General features: G+C 40.3%; 1 long non-coding RNA gene across 1 annotated transcript in view; it reads left to right on the top strand.

Moving 5' to 3' along the window:
* Positions 1–25067, top strand: part of LOC138442445 (uncharacterized) — a 176420-nt gene that overhangs the window by 83486 nt on the left and 67867 nt on the right. The window contains exons 3-4 of the long non-coding RNA XR_011257683.1: positions 22577–22625; positions 23331–23441. This is a non-coding gene — a long non-coding RNA (uncharacterized lncRNA). The remainder of the gene's footprint in view (positions 1–22576; positions 22626–23330; positions 23442–25067) is intronic.

Here is a 25067-nt window from a genome sequence, read left to right as displayed (position 1 = left end):
TTTCCGTTTTTATTGTCAGTTTCTTTTTTATATTTTCTAAGCACTACATTTTCTTTCTCTTGCACTGTTTCTCTTTTGCTCCAAGCTTCTTTTTATCTACATAATATTTTGTATCTGATGCTCTAGTAACTTCTCACAGCTATATCTCATTTATGAGCTGCCATTGAGCTGTGTGCATGCTCAGTCTTGTCTGACTCCCCTGGTGACCCTATTGACTGTAACCCACCAGGTTCCTCTGTCGGTGGGATTCTCCAGGCAAGAATACTGGAGTGGGTTGCCATTTCCTCCTTTGGGGGATCTTTCTGACCCAGAGATTGTACCCGCATCTCCTGCATTGCAGGCAAATTCTTTATTGCTAGTGCCACCTGGGAAGCCCCTATCATTTGTCCAAAAGCTTTATCAATTGAGCAGGCTAGGAAATAAAATGAAGGTACCACTTACATGAAGGCTAGAGTCTAAGGTCAGAGCATAAATAAGAAGACATTTGCATATTATCAAATTACCCATGAAACTCCCTTTGGAAGGTTCTAGATAGGAGATCTTCCTTAACAAAATTGAGCAAAGTCCATTTTTTCAACCATCATTATAATTATGCACTCTTTGTTCAGTAGGACCACAGATAAAGTAGTTGGCTACTTTATACAGTCCAGGTAGCTGCTGCTGCTGCTGCTGCTGCTAAGTCGCTTCAGTCATGTCCGACTCTGTGCGACCCCATAGACGGCAGCCCACCAGGCTCCCCTGTCCCTGGGATTCTCCACGCAAGAACACTAGAGTGGGTTGCCATTTCCTTCTCCAATCATGAAAGTGAAAAGTGAAAGTGAAGTCACTCAGTCGTGTCCAACTCTTCGCGATCCCATGGACTGTAGCCTACCAGGCTCCTCCATCCATGGGGTTTTCCAGGCAAGGGTACTAGATTGGGTTACCATTGCTATCTAGTGGGTTGCAAAAGAGTTAGATATGACTTAGCAAATAAATAGCAACAACAATTAAATACACCTCAGTTCAGTTCAGTTCAGTCCCTCAGTTGTGTCTGACTCCTTGTGACCCCACGAATCTCAGCATGCCAGGCCTCCCTGTCCATCACCAACTCCCAGAGTTCACTCAGAGTCCCGTCCATCGAGTCAGTGATGTCATCCAGCCATCTCATCCTGGGTCGTCCCCTTCTCCTCCTGCCACCAGTCCCTCCCAGCATCAGAGTCTTTTCCCATGAGTCAACTCTTCGCATGAGGTGGCCAAAGTACTGGAGTTTCAGCTTTAGCATCATTCCTTCCAAAGAAATCCCAGGGCTGATCTCCTTCAGAATGGACTGGTTGGATCTCCTTGCAGTCCAAGAGACTCTCAAGAGTCTTCTCCAACACCGCAGTTCAAAAGCACCAATTCTTTGGCACTCAGCCTTCTTCACAGGCCAACTCTCACATCCACATATGACTACTGGAAAAACCATAGCCTTGACTAGACGGACCTTAGTTGGCAAAGTAATGTCTCTGCTTTTGAATATGCTATCTAGGTTGGTCATGACTTTTCTTCCAAGGAGTAAGCGTCTTTTAATTTCATGGCTGCAGTCACCATCTGCAGTGATTTTGGAACCCAAAAATATAAAGTCTGACACTGTTTCCACTGTTTCCCCATCTATTTCCCATGAAGTGATGGGACCAGATGCCATGATCTTCGTTTTCTGAATGTTGAGCTTTAACCCAACTTTTTCACTCTCCTCTTTCACTTTCATCAAGAGGGTTTTTAGTTCTTCTTCACTTTCTGCCATAAGGGTGGTGTCATCTGCATATCTGAGATTATTGATATTTCTGCCGGCAATCTCAATTCCAGCTTGTGTTTCTTCCAGTCCAGCGTTTCTCATGATGTACTCTGCTTAGAAGTTAAATAAGCAGGGTGACAATATACAGCCTTGACGTACTCCTTTTCCTATTTGGAACCAGTCTGTTCCATGTCCAGTTCTAACTGTTACTTCCTGACCTGCATACAGATTTCTCAAGAGGCAAGTTAGGTGGTCTGGTAGTCCCATCTACTAGACTCTTATTTGGCTCTGCTGCTGCTGCTGCTACGTCACTTCAGTCATGTCTGACTCTGTGTGACCCCATAGACGTCAACCCACCAGGCTCCCCTGCCTGGGATTCTCCAGGCAAGAACACTGGAGTTGGTTGCCATTTCCTTCTCCAATGCATGAAAGTGAAAAGTGAAACAAAGTCGCTCAGTCATGTCCGACTCTTAGCAACTTCATGGACTGCAGCATACCAGGCTCCTCCATCCTTGGGATTTTCCAGGCAGAGTCCTGGAGTGGGGTGCCATTGCCTTCTCCTTATTTGGCTCAATGTATCAATTAAATAGATATTTATCTTCTCTGCTTCTTTTCCTTCCTGCCCATTTAAATGCTTATAATGATTTTCTGTTGAGTTGAGCAGCATATAAGTGACTCTATCCTGTATCAAGATGAAAGTGCTCACTACCCTGAAAACTAAGTTGTATCTCTGTATATCTCTTGATCATTCACTTGAAAAGCATTAAGGTCATACACAAAGCTTCTGCACATCAAACATAGGAACTTATAAGGTCTGACAAAGGGATTTTTATTTTAACCCTTCATTGCCTTCATTCATCCGAGACCCAGGTTCGATCCCTGGGTCAGGAAGATCTCTTGGAGAAGGAAATGGCAACCCACTCCAGTACTCTTGCCTGAAAAATGTCATGTATGGAGAAGCCTGGTAGGCTACAGTCCATGGGGTTGCAAAGAGTCAGACATGACTGAACTACTTCACTTTCACCCATTGCCTTATGTGTGAATCGTGTCACTAGATCTGGTTAAGCAGAAATATTGTGGTAAATATTTTGGCACCATTAAAACAGCTTTTCCTTGCCTTGATGTTGCACAGGGAGAATTCTAGTCTGTTTTTTCCCTCTTCTATATCTGTCAATCAAGATGCAATGAACTAAGATGCTAGTAAATCTTGGCACCACACTGCCGATGAAAGTCATACAGCTTCCTCCCTCCTTTTCAGTTCAGTTCAGTTCAGTTCAGTTCAGTTCAGTCTCTCAGTTGTATCTGACTCTCTGCAGTATGCCAGGCCTCCCTGTCCATCACTAACTCCCAGAGTTTACTCAAACTCATGTTGATTGAGTCAGTGATGCCATCCAACCATCTCATCCTCTTTTGTCCCCTTCTCCTCCTGCCTTCAATCTTTCCAAGCATCAGGGTCTTTTAAATGAGTCAGTTATTTGTATCAGGTGGCAAACGTATTGGAGTTTCAGCGTCAGCATCAGTCCTTCCAATGAATATTCAGGACTGATTAACTTTAAGATGTACTGGATGGATCTCCTTGCAGTCCAAGGGACTCTCAAGAGTCTTCTCTAACACCACAGTTCAAAGCCATCAATTCTTCTGTGCTCAGCTTTCTTTATAGTCCAGGTCTCACATCTGTATCTCACATCTCACATCTCTCTCTTTAGCTATTTCTAAAAAACTTATTTTATGTTTTTTATCACAGATTTCTTGAAATATAGTTTAGATATAATTCATCCACTTAAAGTGTACAATTCAATTATTTTTGATATATTCAGTTTTCCAACTATCACCATAATGAATTTTAGAATATTTTCATCATCCTCGAAAGAAACCCCATACTCTTTATCTATCCTATATCCTGCAACCCAATACCTCCTCAGCCTTAGGCAACCACTAATCTACTTTCTAGTTCTATAGATTTGCCTATCCTGGACACTTAAAATAAATGGAATATGAGAGAGGGACATAAGGGACATGGCATTGAGGGACCAGTAGCACTTACATTAGCTAGAAGGATACAGTATGCAGATCTGTGTATGTAAAGCCAGTTTAGATGACTCAGTGTATTGGTTTTCAGGAATAAAAATCAAGTCTCAGCACTTCACTGTGTTATACCTCATGGGCATGAATGCAACCTACCTTGGAATAGGTGCTGAAAATAAACCATGAAGTTGCTAAAATATCTACTTTGGTAGTACATCAGCATCAGGTTTATATCAATTTTTCTCAATGAAAGTATTAAATTTACTGACACATAAAGTTATATCAGACAATTTTTTTCATTGTCACATATTTGCCAGATTTGAGAAAAATTTGTTTAACTTTTTTTTTAAAGTGTTGATTTATTTAAATTCATTGAAAAAAATTAGCTTACTCAATGGAGGAAAGGCATTTGCCAAAAGTAAAAATACAATTTATGAGAAAAAAATTTGCCTTGCCAATAATTTTTCTAGCTTCATCTCAAGGAAATTTAATCTATTTTAAAACTTACATGGTAAATAACTATAATTGATTTACTTAAGGGTTTTGTTGTTGTTGTTGTTTATACATACGAGTATGATTTAATAGGTTTAGTCACAATGACAGGGTATGAGAAATGATTAGTGACCTGAGGGGGGTATGTGTGTGTGTGTGTGTGTGTGTGTGTGTATATATATATATATATATATATGTTATACTTTTCAGTATATCTCAATTTATATTGGAGTAAATAGAAACATTCAAAACCCAGATGGTTATAGAGAGGATGGAAAAGAAGTGCTCCCCATAAGTAATCTTTTAATCATGGTGATAGCACCATTTGCTAAGTGCCTATTGTAGGCCAGATGATCATATATTATTACATTAATTTTTACAACATCCCAGTAAGTTAAAGGGAGTTGCCCTGTACTTTGTTATTGAAGCTCTATATATCATAAAGCAGCTTCAGCATATTCAGCCTGTTGGTGACCAATTCAGTCATCACAATTGGTTTGGATTTCTTTACATATATGCTGCTGCCTGTCGAGGTTGAAGTTAACCCTTCAATCTCCCAGATTTGAAACAATAATACAAAGATTTACCATGTCAGATATGGTGCTAGTCAGACCATATTCCTAAGGCAGATTGAGATGGGATGCTTTGCTGGGAAGTAGAACCTGATAGTTGTCCATTTTGGTTAGTTATTACCCACCTGCATCCATGACTGGTAAGATTCCTAGCAAGGAATAGTTCTTTTTAGTCACAATTTTTTTTTCTTGTGATTGAGAACTTTGATAATCTACTGTCTTAGTAACTTTCTTTTTTAAAAATTAATTAATTATTTTTTTTACTTCACAATATTGTATTGGTTTTGCCATACATTGACATGAATCTGCCATGGGTGTACATGTGTTCCCCATCCTGAACCCCCCTCCTACCTCCCTCCCCATCCCATCCTTCTGGGTCATCCCAGTGCAGCAGCCCCGAGCATCCTGTATCATGCATCGAACCTGGACTGGCGATTCGTTTCACATGTGATAATTTACATGTTTCAATGCCATTCCTCCATATCATCCCTCCCTCACCCTCTCCCACAGAGTCCAAAAGACTGTTCTATACATCTGTGTCTCTTTTGCTGTCTCACATACAGGGTTATCATTTCCATCTTTCTAAATTCCTTATATGTACATTAGTGTACTGTATTGGTGTTTTTCTTTCTGGCTTAATTCACTCTGTAAAATAGGTTCCAGTTTCATCCACCTCATCAGAACTGATTCAAATGTATTCTTTTTAATGGCTGAGTAATACTCCATTGTGTATATGTTCCACAGCTTTCTTATCCATTCATCTGCTGATGGACATCTAGGTTGCTTCCATATCCTGGCTATTATAAACAGTGCTGCAATGAACATTGGGGTACACATGTCTCTTTCAATTCTGATTTCCTAGGTGTGTACGCCCAGCAGTGGAGTTGCTGGGTCATAAGGCAGTTCTATTTCCATTTTTTAAAGGAATCTCCACAGTTCTTTTTAGTGCCTGTACTAGTTTGCATTCCCAGCAACAGTGTAAGAGGGTTCCCTTTTCTCCACACCCTCTCCAGCATTTATTGCTTGTAGACTTTTGGATTGCAGCCATTCTGACTGGTGTGAAATGATACCTCATTGTGGTTTTGATTTGCATTTCTGTGATAATGAGTGATGTTGAGCATCTTTTCATATGTTTGTTAACCATTTGTATGTCTTTGGAGAAATGTCTGTTTATTCCTTGGCCCACTTTTTGATTGGGTCGTTTATTTTTCTGGTATTGAGCTGTAGGATTTGGTTGTATATTTTTGAGATTAATTCTTTGTCCATTGCTTCTTTTGCTTTTATTGTCTCCCATTCTGAAGGCTGTCTTTTTCCCTTGCTTATAGTTTCCTTTGTTATGCAGAAGCTTTTAATTTTAATTCAGTCCCATTTGTTTATTTTTGCTTTTCTTTCCAATATTCTGAGAGGTGGGTCATAGAAGATCCTGCTGTGGTTTATGTCGGAGAGGGTTTTCCCTATGTTTTCCTCTAGGAGTCTTATAGTTTCTGGTCTTACATTTAGATCTTTAATCCATTTTGAGTTTATTTTTGTGTGTGGTGTTAGAAACTGTTCTAGTTTTATTCTTTTACAAGTGGTTGACCAGTTTTCCTAGCACCACTTGTTAAAGATATTTTCCTTTCTCCATTGTATATTCTTGCTTCCTTTGTCAAAGATAAGGTGTCCATAGGTGCGTTGATTTATCTCTGGGCTTTTTATTTTGTTCCACTGATCTATATTTCTGTCTTTGTGCCAGTAACATACTGTCCTGATGACTGTGGCTTTTTAGTAGAGCCTAAAGTCAGGCAGGGTGATTCCTTTAGTTCCATTCTTCTTTCTCAAGATTGCTTTGGTTATTCGAGAATTTTTGTATTTCCATGCAAATTGTAAAATATTGTTCTAGTTCTCTGAAAAATACCATTGGTAGCTTGATAGGGATTGCATTGAATCTATAGATTGCTTTGGGTAGTATACTCATGTTCACTATATTGATTCTTCCAATCCATGAACATGGTATATTTCTCCACCTATATGTGTCCTCTTTGACTTCTTTCACCAGTGTTTTATAATTTTTTATATATAGGTCTTTTGTTTCTTTAGGTAGATATATTGCTAAGTGCTTTATTATTTTCATGGCAATGGTGAATGGGATTATATCCTTAATTTCTATTTCAGTTTTCTCATTGTTAGTGTATAGGAATGCAAGGGATTGGTTTGTGTTGATTTTGTATCCTACAACTTTACTATATTCATTCATTAGCTCTAGCAATTTTCTGGTGTAGCCTTTAGGGGTTTCTATGTAGAGGATCCACAGGAGGGCCTAGAGGAGTTATCCCACGATGAAGGTCAGGAAGGGCGGCGGTGAGGAGATACCCCTCATCCAAGGTAAGGAGCAGTGGCTGCACTTTACTAGAGCAGCCATGAAGAGATACCCCACACCCAAGGTAAGAGAAACCCAAGTAAGATGGTAGGTGTTGCAAGAGGGCATCAGAGGGCAGACACACTGAAACCATACTCACAGAAAACTAGTCAATCTAATCACACTAGGACCACAGCCTTGCCGAACTCAATGAAACTAAGCCATGCCTGTGGGGCAACCCAAGATGGGTGGGTCATGATGGAGAGGTCTGACAGAATGTGGTCCACTGGAGAAGGGAATGGCAAGCCACTTCAGTATTCTTGCCTTGAGAACCCCATGAACAGTATGAAAAGGTAAAATGATAACTCCCCAGGTCAGTAGGTGCCCAATATGCTACTGGAGATCAGTGGAGAAATAACTCCAGAAAGAATGAAGGGATGGAGCCAAAGCAAAAACAATACACAGCTGTGGATGTGACTGGTGATAGAAGCAAGGTCCGATGCCGTAAAGAGCAATATTGCATAGGAACCTGGAATGTCAGGTCCATGAATCAAGGCAAATTGGAAGTGGTCAAACAAGAGATGGCAAGGGTGAATGTCGACACTCTAGGAATTAGCGAACAAAAATGGACTGGAATGGGTAAATTTAACTCAGATGACCATTATATCTACTACTGTGGGCAGGAATCCCTCAGAAGAAATGGAGTAGCCATCATGGTCAACAAAAGAGTCCAAAATGCAGTACTTGGATGCAATCTCAAAAACGACAGAATGATCTCTGTTCATTTCCAAGGCAAACCATTCAATATCACGGTAATCCAAGTCTATGCCCCAACGAGTAATGCTGAAGAAACTGAAGTTGAACGGTTCTATGAAAACCTACAAGACCTTTTAGAACTAACACCTAAAAAGGATGTCCTTTTCATTATAGGGGACTGGAATGCAAAAGTAGGAAGTCAAGAAACACCTGGAGTAACAGGCAAATTTGGCTTTGGAATGCGGAATGAGGCAGGACAAAGACTAATAGAGTTTTGCCAAGAAAATGCACTGGTCATAGCAAACACCCTCTTCCAACAACACAAGAGAAGACTCTGCACATGGACATCACCAGATGGTCAACACCGAAACCAGATTGATTATATTCTTTGCAGCCAAAGATGGAGAAGCTCTATACAGTCAACAAAAACAAGACCAGGAGCTGACTGTGGCTCAGATCATGAACTCATTATTATCAAATTCAGTTTTAAATTGAAGAAAGTAGGAAAAACCGTTAGACCATTCAGGTATGACCTAAATCAAATCCCTTATGATTATACAGTGGAAGTGAGAAATAGATTTATGGGCCTAGATCTGGTAGATAGAGTGCCTGATCAACTATGGAACGAGGTTCATGACATTGTTCCGGAGACAAGGATCAAGACTATCTCCATGGAAAAGAAATGCAGAAAAGGAAAATGACTGTCTGGGGAGGACTTATAAATAGCTGGGAAAAGAAGAGAGGTGAAAAACAAAGGAGAAAACGAAAGATATAAGCATCTGAATGCAGAGTTCCAAAGAATAGCAAGAAGAGATAAGAAAGCCTTCTTCAGTGATCAGTGCAAAGAAATAAAGGAAAACAACAGAATGGGAAAGACTAGAGATCTCTTCAAGATAATTAGAGATACCAAGGGAACATTTCATGCAAAGATGGGCTGGATAAGGGACAGAAATGGTCTGGACCTAACAGAAGCAGAAGATATTAAGAAGAGATGGCAAGAATACACAGAAGAGCTGTACAAAAAAGATCTTCATGACCCAGATAATCACGATGGTATGATCACTCATCTAGAGCCAGATATCCTGGAATGTGAAGTCAAGTGAGCCTTAGAAAGCATCACTATGAACAAAGCTAGTGGAGGTGATGGAATTCCAGGTGAGCTATTTCAAATCCTGAAAGATGATGCTATGAAAGTGCTGCACTCAATATGCCAGCAAATTGGGAAAACTCAGCAGTGGCCACAGGACTAGAAAACGTCAGTTTTCATTCCAATCCCAAAGAAAGACAATGCCAAAAATGCTCAAACTGCCACAAAATTGCACTCATCTCACATGCTAGTAAAGTAATGCTCAAAATTCTCCAAGCCAGGCTTCAGCAATACGTGAACTGTGAACTTCCTGATGTTCAAGTTGGTTTTAGAAAAGGCAGAGGAACCAGAGATCAAATTGCCAACATCTGCTGGATCATGGAAAAAGCAAGAGAGTTCCAGAAAAACATCTCTTTCTGCTTTATTGACTATGCCAAAGCCTTTGACTGTGTGGATCACAATCAACTGTGGAAAATTCTGAAAGAGATGGACATACCAGATCACCTGACCTGCCTCTTGAGAAATGTGTATGCAGGTCAGGAAGCAACAGTTAGAACTGGACATGGAAGAACAGACTGGTTCCAAATAGGAAAAGGAGTACGACAAGGCTGTATATTGTCACCCTGCTTATTTAACTTCTATGCAGAGAACATCATGAGAAACGCTGGACTGGAAGAAACACAAGCTGGAATCAAGATTGCTGGGAGAAATATCAATAACCTCTGATATGCAGATGACACCACCCTTATGGCAGAAAGTGAAGAGAAACTAAAAAACCTCTTGATGAAAGTGAAAGAGGAGAGTGAAAAAGTTGGCTTAAAGCTCAACATTCAGAAAATGAAGATCATTGCATCTGGTCCCATCATGTCATGGGAAATAGATGGGGAAACAGTGGAAACAGTGTCAGACTTTATTTTGCGGGGCTCCAAAATCACTACAGATGGTGACTGCAGCCGTGAAATTAAAAGACGCTTACTCCTTGGAAGAAAAGTTATGACCAACCTAGATAGCATATTGAAAAGCAGAGACATTACTTTGCCGACTAAGGTCCGTCTAGTCAAGGCTATGATTTTCCCGGTGGTCATGTATGGATGTGAGAGTTGGACTGTGAAGAAAGCTGAACACCGAAGAATTGATGCTATTGAACTGTGGTGTTGGAGAAGACTCTTGAGAGTCCCTTGGACTGCAAGGAGATCCAACCAGTCCATTCTGAAGATCAGCCCTGAGATTTCTTTGGAAGGACTGATGCTAAAGCTGAAACTCCAGTACTTTGGCACCTCATGGGAAGAGTTGACTCATTGGAAAAGACTCTGATTCTGGGAGGGATTGGGGGCAGGGGGAGAAGGGGACAACCGAGGATGGGATGGCTGGATGGCATCACTGACTCAACGGACGTGAGTCTGAGTGAACTCCGGGAGTTGGTGATGGACAGGGAGGCCTGGTGTGCTGCATTTCATAATGTCGCAAAGAGTCAGACACGACTGAGAGATTGAAGTGAACAAGTAAAGCAACTAAAAAAGGAAGAAATGAAGAATACCAAGGTTAGTACAAGGAAGGAAATCTTAAAAATTAGGACAGAAATAAATGCAAAAAAAAAAAAAAAAAGAGAGACCATAGCAAAAATCAACAAAGCCAAAGCTGGTTCTTTAAGAAGATAAATAAAATTGACAAACCACTAGCCAGACTCATCAAGAAACAAAGGGATAAAAATCAAATCAACAAAATTAGAAATGAAAATGGAGAGATCACAACAGACAACACAGAGATACAAAGGATCATAAGAGACTATTATCAGCAACTATATGCAAATAAAATGGACAACATGGAAGAAATGGACAAGTTCTTAGAAAAGTACAACTTTCCAAAACTGAACCAGGAAAAAATAGAAAATCTTAAGAGACCCGTCACAAGTACAGGAATTGAAACTGTAATCAGAAATGTTCCAACAAGCAAAAGCCCAGGACCAGACAGCTTGATAGCTGAATTCTACCAAAAATTTAGACAAGAGCTAAAACCTATCCTACTCAAACACTTCCAGAAAATTGCAGAGGAACATAAACTTCCAAGCTCATTCTATGAGGCCACCATCACCCTAATACCAAAACCTCACAAAGATGCCACAAAATAAGAAAACTACAGGCCAGTATCACTGATGAACATAGATGCAAAAATTCTTAACAAAATTCAAGAAAACAGAATCCAACAGCATATTAAAAAGTTCATACATCATGATCAAGTGGTCTTTATCCCAGAGATGCAAGGATTCTTCAATATCCACAAATCAATCAATGTAATACATCACATTAACAAATTGAAAAATAAAAACCATATGATTATCTCAATAGATGAAAAGAAAGCCTTTGACAAAATTCAACACCCATTTATGATAAAAACTCTCCAGAAAGCAGGATAGAAGGAACATACCTCAACATAATAAAAGCTATATATGACAAACCCAAAACAAACATTATCCTCAATGGTGAAAAATTGAAAGCATTTCCCCTAAAGTCAGGAACAAGACAAGGGTGCCCACTCTCACAACTACTATCCAATATAGTTTTGGCCACAACAATTAGAGAAGAAAAAGAAATGAAAGGAATCCAAATTGGAAAAGAAGAAGTAAAACTCACTGTTTGCAGATGACATGACCCTCTGCATCAGTTCAGTTCAGTCGCTCAGCCGTGTTCGACTCTTTGCAATCCCATGAATCGCAGCACACCAGGCCTCCCTGTCCATCACCAACTCCCAGAGTTCACTCAGACTCGCATCCATCGAGTCAGTGATGCCATCCAGCCATCTCATCCTCTGTTGTCCCCTTCTCCTCCTGCCCCCAATCCCTCCCAGCATCAGAGTCTTTTCCAATGAATCAACTCTTCCCATGAGGTGGCCAAAGTACTGGAACTTCAGATTTAGCACCATTCCTTCCAAAGAAATCCCAGGGCTGATCTCCTTCAGAATGGATTCGTTGGATCTCCTTGCAGTACAAGGGACTCTCAAGAGTCTTCTCCAACACCACAGTTCAAAAGCACCAATTCTTCGGTGCTCTGCCTTCTTGACAGTCCAACTCTCTCATCCATATGTGACTACTGGGAGAACCATAGCCTTGACTAGACAGACCTTAGTTGGCAAAGTAATGTCTCTGCTTTTGAATATACTATCTAGGTTGGTCATAACTTTTCTTCCAAGGAGTAAGCGTCTTTTAATTTGATGGCTGCAGTCACCATCTGCAGTGATTTTGGAGCCCCCAAAAATAAAGTCTGACACTTTCCACTGTTTCCCCATCTATTTCCCATGACGTGATGAGACCGGATGCCATGATCTTCATTTTCTGAATGTTGAGCTTTAACCCAACTCTTTCACTGTCCACTTTCACTTTCATCAAGAGGCTTTTTAACTCCTCTTCGCTTTCTGCCATAAGGGTGGTGTCCTCTGCATATCGGAGGTTATTGATATTTCTCCCAGCAATCTTGATTCCAGCTTGTGTTTCTTCCAGTCCAGCATTTCTCATGATGCACTCTGCTTAGAAGTTAAATAAGCAGGGTGACAGTATACAGCCTTGTCATACTCCTTTTCCTATTTGGAACCAGTCTGTTGTTCCATGTCCAGTTCTAACTGTTGCTTCCTGACCTGCATACACATTTCTCAAGAGGCAGGTCAGGTGGTCTGGTACGTCCATCTCTTTCAGAATTTTCCACAGTTGATTGTGATCCACACAGTCAAAGGCTTTGGCATAGTCAATAAAGCAGAAAGAGATGTTTTTCTGGAACTCTCTTGCTTTTTCCATGATCCAGCAGATGTTGGCAATTTGATCTCTGGTTCCTCTGCCTTTTCTAAAACCAGCTTGAACATCTGGAAGTTCACGGTTCACGTATTGCTGAAGCCTGGCTTGGAGAATTTTGAGCATTACTTTACTAGCATGTGAGATGAGTGCAATTGTGCGGTAGTATGAGCATTCTTTGGCATTGCCTTTCTTTGGGATTGGAATGAAAACTGACGTTTTCTAGTCCTGTGGCCACTGCTGAGTTTTCCCAATTTGCTGGCATATTGAGTACAGCACTTTCATAGCATCATCTCTCAGGATTTGAAATAACTCACCTGGAATTCCATCACCTCCACTACTTTGTTCATAGTGATGCTTTCTAAGGCTCACTTGACTTCACATTCCAGGATATCTGGCTCTAGATGAGTGATCACACCATCGTGATTATCTGGGTCATGAAGATCTTTTTTGTACAGCTCTTCTGTGTATTCTTGCCATCTCTTCTTAATATCTTCTGCTTCTGTTAGGTCCAGACCATTTCTGTCCCTTATCCAGCCCATCTTTGCATGAAATGTTCCCTTGGTATCTCTAATTATCTTGAAGAGATCTCTAGTCTTTCCCATTCTGTTGTTTTCCTTTATTTCTTTGCACTGATCACTGAAGAAGGCTTTCTTATCTCTTCTTGCTATTCTTTGGAACTCTGCATTCAGATGCTTATATCTTTCATTTTCTCCTTTGTTTTTCACCTCTCTTCTTTTCCCAGCTATTTATAAGTCCTCCCCAGACAGTCATTTTCCTTTTCTGCATTTCTTTTCCATGGAGATAGTCTTGATCCTTGTCTCCGGAACAATGTCATGAACCTCATTCCATAGTTGATCAGGCACTCTATCTACCAGATCTAGGCCCATAAATCTATTTCTCACTTCCACTGTATAATCATAAGGGATTTGATTTAGGTCATACCTGAATGGTCTAACGGTTTTTCCTACTTTCTTCAATTTAAAACTGAATTTGATAATAATGAGTTCATGATCTGAGCCACAGTCAGCTCCTGGTCTTGTTTTTGTTGACTGTATAGAGCTTCTCCATCTTTGGCTGCAAAGAATATAATCAATCTGGTTTCGGTGTTGACCATCTGGTGATGTACATGTGCAGAGTCTTCTCTTGTGTTGTTGGAAGAGGGTGTTTGCTATGACCAGTGCATTTTCTTGGCAAAACTCTATTAGTCTTTGTCCTGCCTCATTCCGCATTCCAAAGCCAAATTTGCCTGTTACTCCAGGTGTTTCTTGACTTCCTACTTTTGCATTCCAGTCCCCTATAATGAAAAGGACATCCTTTTTAGGTGTTAGTTCTAAAAGGTCTTGTAGGTTTTCATAGAACCGTTCAACTTCAGTTTCTTCAGCATTACTCGTTGGGGCATAGACTTGGATTACCGTGATATTGAATGGTTTGCCTTGGAAATGAACAGAGATCATTCTGTCGTTTTTGAGATTGCATCCAAGTACTGCATTTTGGACTCTTTTGTTGACCATGATGGCTACTCCATTTCTTCTGAGGGATTCCTGCCCACAGTAGTAGATATAATGGTCATCTGAGTTAAATTTACCCATTCCAGTCCATTTTTGTTCGCTAATTCCTAGAGTGTCGACGTTCACCCTTGCCATCTCTTGTTTGACCACTTCCAATTTGCCTTGATTCATGGACCTGACATTCCAGGTTCCTATGCAATATTGCTCTTTACGGCATCGGACCTTGCTTCTATCACCAGTCACATCCACAGCTGTGTATTGTTTTTGCTTTGGCTCCATCCCTTCATTCTTTCTGGAGTTATTTCTCCACTGATCTCCAGTAGCATATTGGGCACCTACTGACCTGGGGAGTTATCATTTTACCTTTTCATACTGTTCATGGGGTTCTCAAGGCAAGAATACTGAAGTGGCTTGCCATTCCCTTCTCCAGTGGACCACATTCTGTCAGACCTCTCCATCATGACCCACCCATCTTGGGTGGCCCCACAGGCATGGCTTAGTTTCATTGAGTTCGGCAAGGCTGTGGTCCTAGTGTGATTAGATTGACTAGTTTTCTGTGAGTATGGTTTCAGTGTGTCTGCCCTCTGATGCCCTCTTGCAACACCTACCATCTTACTTGGGTTTCTCTTACCTTGGGTGTGGGGTATCTCTTCATGGCTGCTCTAGTAAAGTGCAGCCACTGCTCCTTACCTTGGATGAGGGGTATCTCCTCACTGCCACCCTTCCTGACCTTCATTGTGGGATAGCTCCTCTAGGCCCTCCTACACCCATGCAGCCACCGCTCCCTGGACATGGGGTGACTCCTCCTAGCTGTTCCTGCCCTGTTGCAGCCTGGTACTCTCAGTGGCTGCTCCTGACCTCGAACGCGGGGCAAGCTTTCTTGGCCGTCACCCTACGGGCATGGGGTCCTCCCGGCTTCTGCCCCTGACCTCAGATGTGGGGTAGCTCCTCTCGGCCACGCTTAGTGCGCCAGTCGCAGCTTGTTCCTTTGCCTGCTCAGCATTTCTCTGCCTTTTCATCTTGTTCATATTGCTGTGTTTGGGATGGCCTTTCTGTATTCTTTCAGTTTGTGGTTCCTCTTTATTGTGGAGATTCCTTGCTATGGGTGGGGTTGGACGTGTGGCTTGTCAAGGTTTCTTGGTTAGGGAAGCTTGTGTCGGTGTTCTGGTGGGTGGAGCTGGATTTCTTCTCTCTGGAGTGCAATGAAGTGTCCAGTAATGAGTTTTGAGATGTCAGTGGGTTTGGTGTGACTTTAGGCAGCCTGTATATTGAAGCTCAGGGCTATGTTCCTGTGTTGCTGGAGAATATGTGTGGTATCTCTTGCTCTAGAACTGGTTGTCCCTTGGGTGGTGCTTATTTTCATTGTAGGTATGGAGGCATTTGATGAGCGCCTATTAATTAATGTTCCCTGGATTCAGAAGTTCTCAGGTGTTCTCAGGATTTGATCTTAAGTCTCCTGCCTCTGGTTTTCAGTCTTACTTTTATAGTAGTCTCAAGACTTCTCCATCTATACAGCACCAGTGATAAAACATCTAGGTTAATGATGAAAAGTTTCTCCACAGTGAGGGACACCTGGAGAGGTACACAGAGTTACATGGAGAAGAGAAGAGGGAGGAAGGAGACAGAGGTGGCCAGGAGGATAAAAGTGGAAATCAAAAGGAGACAGATCCAGCCAGTAATCAGTTCCCTAAGTGTTCTCCACAGCCCAGGACAGACAAAGAGATTCACAGAGTGGATAGAGAAGAAAAGGAAGAGGGGGAGATAGAGGCGACCTGGTGAAGAGAAAGGAGAGTCAAAAGGGGCACAGAAAAACCAGGCCAGTGATCTCGCTCCCAAGTAAAAATGGGTACTGAAGATTGGGTTCTTAAAGATACAAAGTTGATAACAAATACCAAAAAGCAAAGATTAAAAATCTAGAGTAGAGGTTAGATTCTCAAAAATACAATATTAAAAAAGAGTCACAAAAATTATAAAATATATATATATGAAGTTTGGTTTAAAAATAGAGTCTTTTTTTTGCAAGGTAATAGTAGTTATAAAAATGAAAATTAAAGGAGTAATAGGAGACTTAAAAATTTTTTTAAATTTTTAATTAAAAAAATGATAATAGTAAAAATATATCTAGGGCTTTCTCTGGAGCTGTTGCAGACAGTGTGGGGTCAGTTCATTTTCAGAGAGTTCCTTGATCCAGCTTGTACTTCTCAAGGTCTATAGGCCCCTTCCTATGTAGTCGGTGCTAACTACAGGGTTTTAATCTATTGCACCTATCACTTCCAAAGCAGTTCCCTCTGTTTATTTTAGCTTCTTCTGTATACTGGTCTCCTCAGTGTCTGATTTTCATCCTGACGCAAGGGGGGTGGTGATGGTCACTTTTTTAGGCTCACTTGTTCAGTCGTGCTGCGGGGAGGGAGGAACACTGCAAACAAACATCACTGGAGTGTGCTCACAGTGATTCAGCCACACTGAGTTTGCCCCCACTCACAGTGTGTGTGCTTTCCCAGACTACTCTGCTCAGGCTCTAGATTTCTCTAAGGGAACTGGGTGATGCTGGCCCTGGGTTGTATGCACTCCCCAGGTCTAAGCCGCTCAGGTTCAGGTTCTTGGGTACTCCACAAAGGCACAGACTTGGTTGGGCCTGCGTTTTGTGCCCGTCCCAGGTCTGAGCAGCTCAGGTGACCAGGTGCTTGGCGAGCACAGTCGCCCCCAGGTGAAGGCTGCAATTTATCGCCTCCCCCGTCCCAGCCACTCAGTTTTCTGGGTGTACAACGGGTGCGCCTTCTCAGGCATGCCGTGTGTCTCTTCTGGGGAGCTGATCTCTGGCTGTGACCCTCCCGGTGGATGTTGACAGTCCAGAATCCCAAGAAGTCTTGGTTAGCAATGAAGTCTGCTTGCAGTTTGGTATAGGATGCCTCTCTGGGGCCACAATTGCCCCCTTCCGGCTCTGGCTGCCCTTGCCTGCCTGTCTCCGGCGGGGGATGTGCCGGTCCACAGCCGGCTAGCTCTGCTCAATCCTTCATTCTGTGAGTGGGCCTGGTGGTGTCTTAGGCTAGGACTTTTCGCAGGATATCTGTCTCACAGTCTGGGTTGCTATCTCAAGCTAGTTCCCTCAGATTGCCCTCGGTGCATTCAGGCCTGGTCCTTACCCTAAGCAATGCAGATCGTGCCTCGCTGTCCAGCCCCCGCTTGCTAGAGGAGGATGCGAGCATCTGGGCTGTTCCACTGGGAGTTGCTGTTAGGCACATAATCTGTGGGTTTTAATTATTTATTTATTTTTCCTCCTGGTTATTTTGCCCTCTGAGATTCCAAGGCTTGCCACAGACCCACCAGAGAGAATATTTCCTGGTGTTTGGAAACTTCTCTCTTTTTTAAGACTCCCTTCACAGGACGGACCTCCATCCCTACCTCTTTTGTCTCTCTTTTTATCTTTTATATTTTGTCCTACCTCCTTTCGAAGGCAATGGGCTACCTTTTTGGGTGCCTGATGTCCTCTGCCAGCATTTAGAAGTTGTTTTGTGGAATTTGCTCAGTGTTCAAATGTTCTTTTGATGAATTTGTGGGGGAAAAAGTGGTCTCCCCATTCTATTCCTCCACCATCCTCCTGATACTCTCTTCTAATCTCAGATCTCCAGGGAAATAAACCAGCGGGCTTCTCTTCCAAACTTGTTAAAGAATCCTGATCTGGTCACTTTTTATAATGAATCTAATGTGACCTTTAAACATTTTTGTTTATATTTTTTCCTCTCTTAAGATTTGTTTTCTTATGACAAGCTTTATTTTCATTTGCTGATTAGAAACAGACAATTTCACAGAGAAATAAAGTATTTAGATGGTCTAAACATCAGGCAGTAAGTGTTTATTGATTATCCACTATGGAGGATGTTATAGAGTATTCAAAAGAAACATGCAAAATTAGTTTAACTATTAAAGAAGCTTAAAATCAACTGAGAAGGCATATATATTTGTGAAATGAATAACACTGAAACACTGTGTGATTAGGTGGAAAATGGCTAGCACAGAAAATAAAGTGGCCCTAAATCTTGTGCAATTTTAAATTAAGAAATCTAGTTAAAATGTGTTTGTCTCCAAAATATAAGAAGTAATTAAAAAAAAAAAGAAGTAATTAGTGTCAGGGAGATGTTTATACAAGTTTCAAGAATCATAACACTAAACATACAGTCTCTGGAGTTAGTTGGATTTAAATCTGTCTTTTATTTGCCATTTATCAGCTGTGTGATTTTATAAGATCTCTTAACCTCTCTGTGCCTTGCTTTGTCATCTGTAAATTGGGGGCAGTTTATTTCTAGCTTATACTATATATGTGATGTGAGCAATGCTCATATTTGCTATGTTGTGCTAAAGCTAAATATGCTACAAATCAATAATTTAGACCCTTGCAGGCAGTTAAATACTTGGCTGGAGTCATTAGATATTCAAGCTATTTGACTAAAGAATTATACTCGTATGTTTTTATTATAAGCAAGAAGAGTAGGGGCAGGCTCCATTAATACTAGTTGAGATTATTATACTTAGTGAAGTCCACAGCATTAAAAAATGATAATAACTCCAATGAAAACCCTGTGACTTACCCTTATTAGTTCCAGATAGGTAAATATTTTGCTAGTGAGTAATAAGTAAAATTAGCTTTCAACTCATAACATTATAAGTACAAGATTCTTGATATAAATATTAGTCATGCCACAGTAGAAATAAATCTCTAGCTACACAAATAAGTTTAAGAAACACAATTATTATAGTAAAATAATTGCAAACAATTTAATAGTCAGTGTCAAAAGAATCTACCTGAAATGCAGAAGACCTAGGTTCAATCCCTGGGTCAGGAAGATCCCCTGAGAGAAGGAAACGGCAACCCACTCCAGTATTCTTTCCTCGAGAATTCTATGGACAGACCATGGAGTCAAAAACAGTCAGACATGACTGAGCGACTAACACCTTCACTAACTTCATCAACAAACTAGTAAAATGAAATTTGGTAAATAAACATAAAAATGAATAAATTTGTTAAAATTAAATTTAGCACAATTATTATTCAAAAGTTTATAAGGAGCATAATAAAATAACACATAATCAGTAAAATTATACAAAATATATAAACATGGATGGTATATGCAAGCAGAAAATTATTGATTTGTGCAATATATGATTCACTTTTACTTTAGTCTGCATTATTTTTTCCATAAAAATCCCAAAGAAAGAAACTTAAACTTATATTTTATATATATATATATATATATATATATATATATATATATATATATATATATATATATTAAAGAGGAGGCTCTATGGGCTTCCCTGGTGGCTCAGATGGCAAAGAATCCACCTGTAATGTAGGAGACCCAGGTTGGGAAGATCCCCTGAAGAAGGGAATGGCTACCCACTCCAGTATTCTTGCCTGGAGCATTTGATGGACCAGCCCACCTGGAGCCTGGTGGGCTACAGTCCATGGGGTCACAAAGAATCGGACATAACTAAGTGACTAACACTATACCACTATATAATATATATACCTGGAATGTGTAATACATTTTAAGAGAAAAAATTTCCTAATACCATAAAGTAAATTATTGACAAATTCAACTTTATAAAAATTACTTTTCCATTAGAAAAATGACTGTGAATGAAGGCAATAAAACACAAAACGGTACTGAATAATGGTATATATAACACACGCATGTGTGTATGCCAGGTTGCTTCAGTTATGTCCAACTCTTTGCGACCCCATGGACTGCATCCCTCCAGGTTTCTCTGCCCATGGAATTCTCCAGCAGAGAATTTTGGAGTGGGTTGCCACGCCCTCCTCCAGGGATCTTACCAACCCAGGGATCGAACCCATTTCTTCTGCAGTTACTGCATTGCAAGTGAATTCTTTACCTCTTGAGCCACCAGGGAAGCCCCCTATAATAGGTAGGGCAAATTCGTTTACTATATAAGATTGAAAAAAATTTAAAGGATCATCAGAGAATTGGAAAACAGGACCAAATAAATAACATGATACAACAAGCATCGTGAGTTATGTTGTCATCATATTGGTGTATTCATTTAGTTCAGTGCAGTCGCTCAGTCGTGTCCAACTCTTTGCAACTCCATGAATCGCAGCACGCCAGGCCTCCTTGTCCACCATCAGAGTTCACTCACACTCTCATCCATCGAGTTAGTGATGCCATCCAGCCATCTCATTCTCTGTCGTCCCCTTCTCCTCCTGCCCCCAATCCCTCCCAGCATCAGAGTCTTTTCCAATGAGTCAACTCTTCACATGAGGTGGCCAAAGTACTGGAGTTTCTGCTTTAACATCATTCCTTCCAAAGAATACCCAGGACTGATCTCCTTTAGAGTGTACTGGTTGGATCTCCTTGCAGTCCAAGGGACTCTCAAGAGTCTTCTCCAATACCACACTTCAAAAGCATCAATTTTTCGGTGCTCAGCTTTCTTCACAGTCCAACTCTCACATCCATACATGACTATTGGAAAAACCATAGCCTTGCCTAGATGGACCTTTGTTGGCAAAGTAACATCTCGATTTTGAATATGCTATCTAGGTTGGTCATAACTTTCTTTCCAGGGAGTAAACGTCTTTTAATTTCATGGCTGCAATCACCATCTGCAATGATTTTGGAGCCCCAAAACAAAAAGTCTGACACTGTTTCCACTGTTTTCCCATCTATTTCCCATGAAGTGATAGGACCAGATGCCATGATCTTCGTTTTCTGAATGTTGAGCTTTAACCCAACTTTTTCACCCTACACTTTTACTTTCATCAAGAGGCTTTTTAGTTCCTCTTCACTTTCTGTCATAAGGGTGGTATCATCTGCATATCTGAGGTTATTGATATTTCTCCTGGCATCTTGATTCCAGCTTGTGTTTCTTCCAGTGCAGTGTTTCTGCATATAAGTTAAATAAGCAGGGTGACAATATACAGCCTTGACATACTCTTTTTCCTATTTGGAACCAGTCTGTTGTTCCATGTCCAGTTCTAACTCTTGCTTCCTGACCTGCATACACATTTCTCAAGAGGCAGGTCAAGTGGTCTGGTATGTCCATCTCTTTCAGAATTTTCCACAGTTTATTGTGATCCACACAGTCAAAGGCTTTGGCATAGTCAATAAAGCAGAAATAGATGTTTTTCCGGAACTCTCTTGCATTTTCCATGATCCAGCAGATGTAGGCAATTTGATCTCTGGTTCCTCTGCCTTTTCTAAAACAAGCTTGAACATCAGGGAGTGGATTGCTCATTTAAAAACAAAATAAAAGAACAAAAAATAGATCTTGACCCAATATCTTACACAAAACAAAATTCCAGATAGATCTAGTACTTAAACATGCATAGCCAGCTTTACAAAGGAATGCTAGAATAAAGCCTTTGTAATTTTAAACTTGAAAAAAAAAAGTTTATTTAAAAAGATAAAAGGCTAAAATCATAAAATAAAAACTAAATTAAAATTAAATTCTGTTTCTCAAAATTTGCCATATAAAGGTTAGAGAAAGCACAAATTTAAAAATGCTGTTTGCAATCTGTAAAACCAGAAAAGTGTTAGAGTAAGAAATTGATAACCTATTTTTTAAATCAAGAAGAAAAAGATAAGTATTTTAATATAAAAACAGATGAAATATCCAAAGAAATATTTCAGAATAGGGAAACACAAATGGACCCAAGATTATGTGAAAATATTCTCTCAACTTTATTAGAAATCAGAGAACAGCCAATTAAATCTATCACTTTTGTAACATTGCAACACCTGAAAATATCAAATACTCTTAAGCACTTGAAGTAGTCACTGAAAGTGAGGGTCCAAGTTGAAACAATGTCTTTGGAAAACAATTTTGGCATGATTAGTAAGCTTGAGAATATCTGATGACCCAGCAGTTCTGTTTTCCAAAATACATAGCCTTGAGAAACTTTCCTGTGTAGTTACCACAAGAGATGTAAAAGAACATATGCAGCAGCACTGCATTTAATTAAAAAAATTATTCATCAGTAGTGTAGCACATAAATAACTAATGGACTATTCATTCAATGGGATACAACAGTGAAGATGAGTTAGTACAATACAGATTAATCTCAAAATCCTATGTTGTGTGAAAGAAGCAATTCATCATAGAATATAGAATATTTCCCTCTCTACTCAATGCCCCAAACCAGCTAAAACTAAACAATACATATTTAGGGATAAATACAGATGTGATAAAAATGCTAAGGCATGGGACTTCCCTGGTGGTCCAGTGGCTAAGACTCTGTGCTCCCATTGCAGGGGATCTGAGTTCGATCCGGATCAGGGAGCTTGATCCTACATGCCACAGGTAAGACTTCATATGCTGCAGCTAAGACCTGGCACAGCAAAATAAATAAATATTTTTAAACATGGTAAGGCAAAATTGCATTGTTAGCACAAAAATTTCAGTTTCCTCTGATGGTCGTGAAATAGAATGTTAGCAGAAGGACATGTAGGAATTTGTCAGGTGATTCTTAAGCTTGGTGTCAGGTACAGTGGTGTTTATTTTATTTATTTTTATTAATATGCTTTAAAATGTACTATATACATATTTATACATTTTCTTTGATATATTTCTCAATTTATACAGTGAAAAAAATATTTTTCTCTTCTATCAGAGCTCATTTTAATCTCTTGAACACGGAGCTGAAACTATTTTGTTGTTTTGTACATTCTGAGATCAGCCCTGGGATTTCTTTGGAGGGAACGATGCTAAAGCTGATACTCCAGTACTTTGGCCACCTCATGCGAAGAGTTGACCCATTGGAAAAGACTCTGATGCTGGGAGGGATTGGGGGCAGGAGGAGAAGGGGACGACAGAGAATGAGATGGCTAGATGGCATCACTGACTCGATGGACGTGAGTCTGAGTGAATTCTGGGAGATGATGATGGACAGGGAGGACTGGCGTGCTGCGATTCATGGGGTCGCAAAGAGTCAGACACGACTGAGAGACTGAAATGAACTGAACTGAAACACTTGTTTACACTTAGGTACAAAATACTTTCTTTCAGCCATTTGATACCCTCCAAAGACCTCCTTGGAGAGCCACGACATCTTTATTTGCTTAGAAAGGATATGGGAAAATACACCAACCCCTGTACTGAGAATTGACCATCTACCAGGTATGCTATATAATTTCAACATCTGTCTTATTTAATTAACATACTCATATGCTGAGGTATTACTATTTCCATTTTTACTTGAAGAATCAGAGGGTCATCCACATGCAGAGCTGTGATTTGAGGCCAGGCTAGTTGGACATCAACTGCATACTTTCATTCACTCTCTGTTTGCACAGATTTAGCATTTATTTCTGACACCTTGAGATCATGAGCTACTTGCGAGCAAGAACTGCGGGAGTGTGGTTTGGGGGAGAATGGATACATGTGTATGGATAGCTGGATCCCTTTGCCATTTACCTGAAACTGTCACAACATTGTTTATTGACTGTGAAAGTGAGTTAGTCGCTCAATGGTGTCTGACTCTAAAGATGCTAAGGCATGGAACTTTTCTGGTGGTTCACTGGGACCATCGCCCACCAGATTCCTCTGTCCATGGGATTTTCCAGTCAAGAATACAAGAGTGGGATCCCATTTACTTCTCTGGGGGATTTTCCCGACCCAGGGTTCAAACCTGGATCTCCTGCTTTGTAGGTGGGTTCTTTACTGTCTGAGCCACCAGGAAAGCCTGTTAATTGGCTATATCCCAATACAAAATAAAAAGCTAAAAAAACAAAAACAAAAAATAGCTATGTTACTTCATCCTCAGAGCCCTTAACTCTGACCCAGATTAGGGTTAGAGCACTCAGTGAGTTTTAGGACATTTTGGCCCATGTCTTTATCATGAGTTATAATAGCCAGAATGACAGAGGAACATTTTAAATTATTAAATTCAATGATCTTACATTATATTTAAGTAAATTGAGGCCCAAAATGTTTAATTGGCCAGTCTCTGACACCACATCCACAGAACTAAGAGATATATCCATCTCTGTACCTCTTTTCTCCCTGGTCTTGTCTTTCAAACACCTCCCACTGTGGATTTGGCTATTTTTTCCATGTGGAGTCGGATAGGGTCCAGTTGAAGAGTTTAATACTTGTTTGTCCAATCTATTCCCTAACTTATATGTTTTCCTTAGTGAATAGAGCTGAGGACATTTTAATTAATTTATTATGTCCCTTCAATTAAGGGACCCAATTAATAATTGAAATGGATTTTTAATTGGTTTATATCCTCTAGGGTATCATATTAATAACATAAATAAGCTAACAGGTTTGCATTAAATTAGAATTCATCTATATGTATATCTGTTGCCTCCCAATACATTATCTATTCTTAACCTCCAAAACTGAATGTAACTTTTTAAATGAAGACATCCTAATATACTCGTTTTTTGTCATTGTTATTCCACTTTGAGGCAAGGTCATAGTGTTTTCTAGTTTGAATTTTGTCACTAGATTCATAATTTCCCCAGTTCTCCAGTCCTTTCATGTGGAAATCACTTTTGAGTAGTCTCTCTTCTCAACAGTCTATCTAATCATAGGCTTAGATACCACCTCAGAGAGGCAGATCATTTGTTTTTAGCTAATGAAATTGAAAATCAGAGAGTTCAAACAGCATGCCTGAGCTCACACAGCAAGTTAGTAATAAGGACAGTGATCTGTATTTAGACATCTTGTGGATTTTCCCCTCAAATGTCATTTACTGTGGCCCTTCATTCCCCTTTAGGATGTCACGACACAAGACCG

This window comes from Ovis canadensis, chromosome 6 (genome assembly GCF_042477335.2).
Source record: "Ovis canadensis isolate MfBH-ARS-UI-01 breed Bighorn chromosome 6, ARS-UI_OviCan_v2, whole genome shotgun sequence".
Classification (NCBI taxonomy): Eukaryota; Metazoa; Chordata; class Mammalia; order Artiodactyla; family Bovidae; genus Ovis; species Ovis canadensis.
The sequence above is the reverse complement of the archived record's forward strand: the minus strand, read 5'-3'. Positions and strand labels throughout refer to the sequence as shown.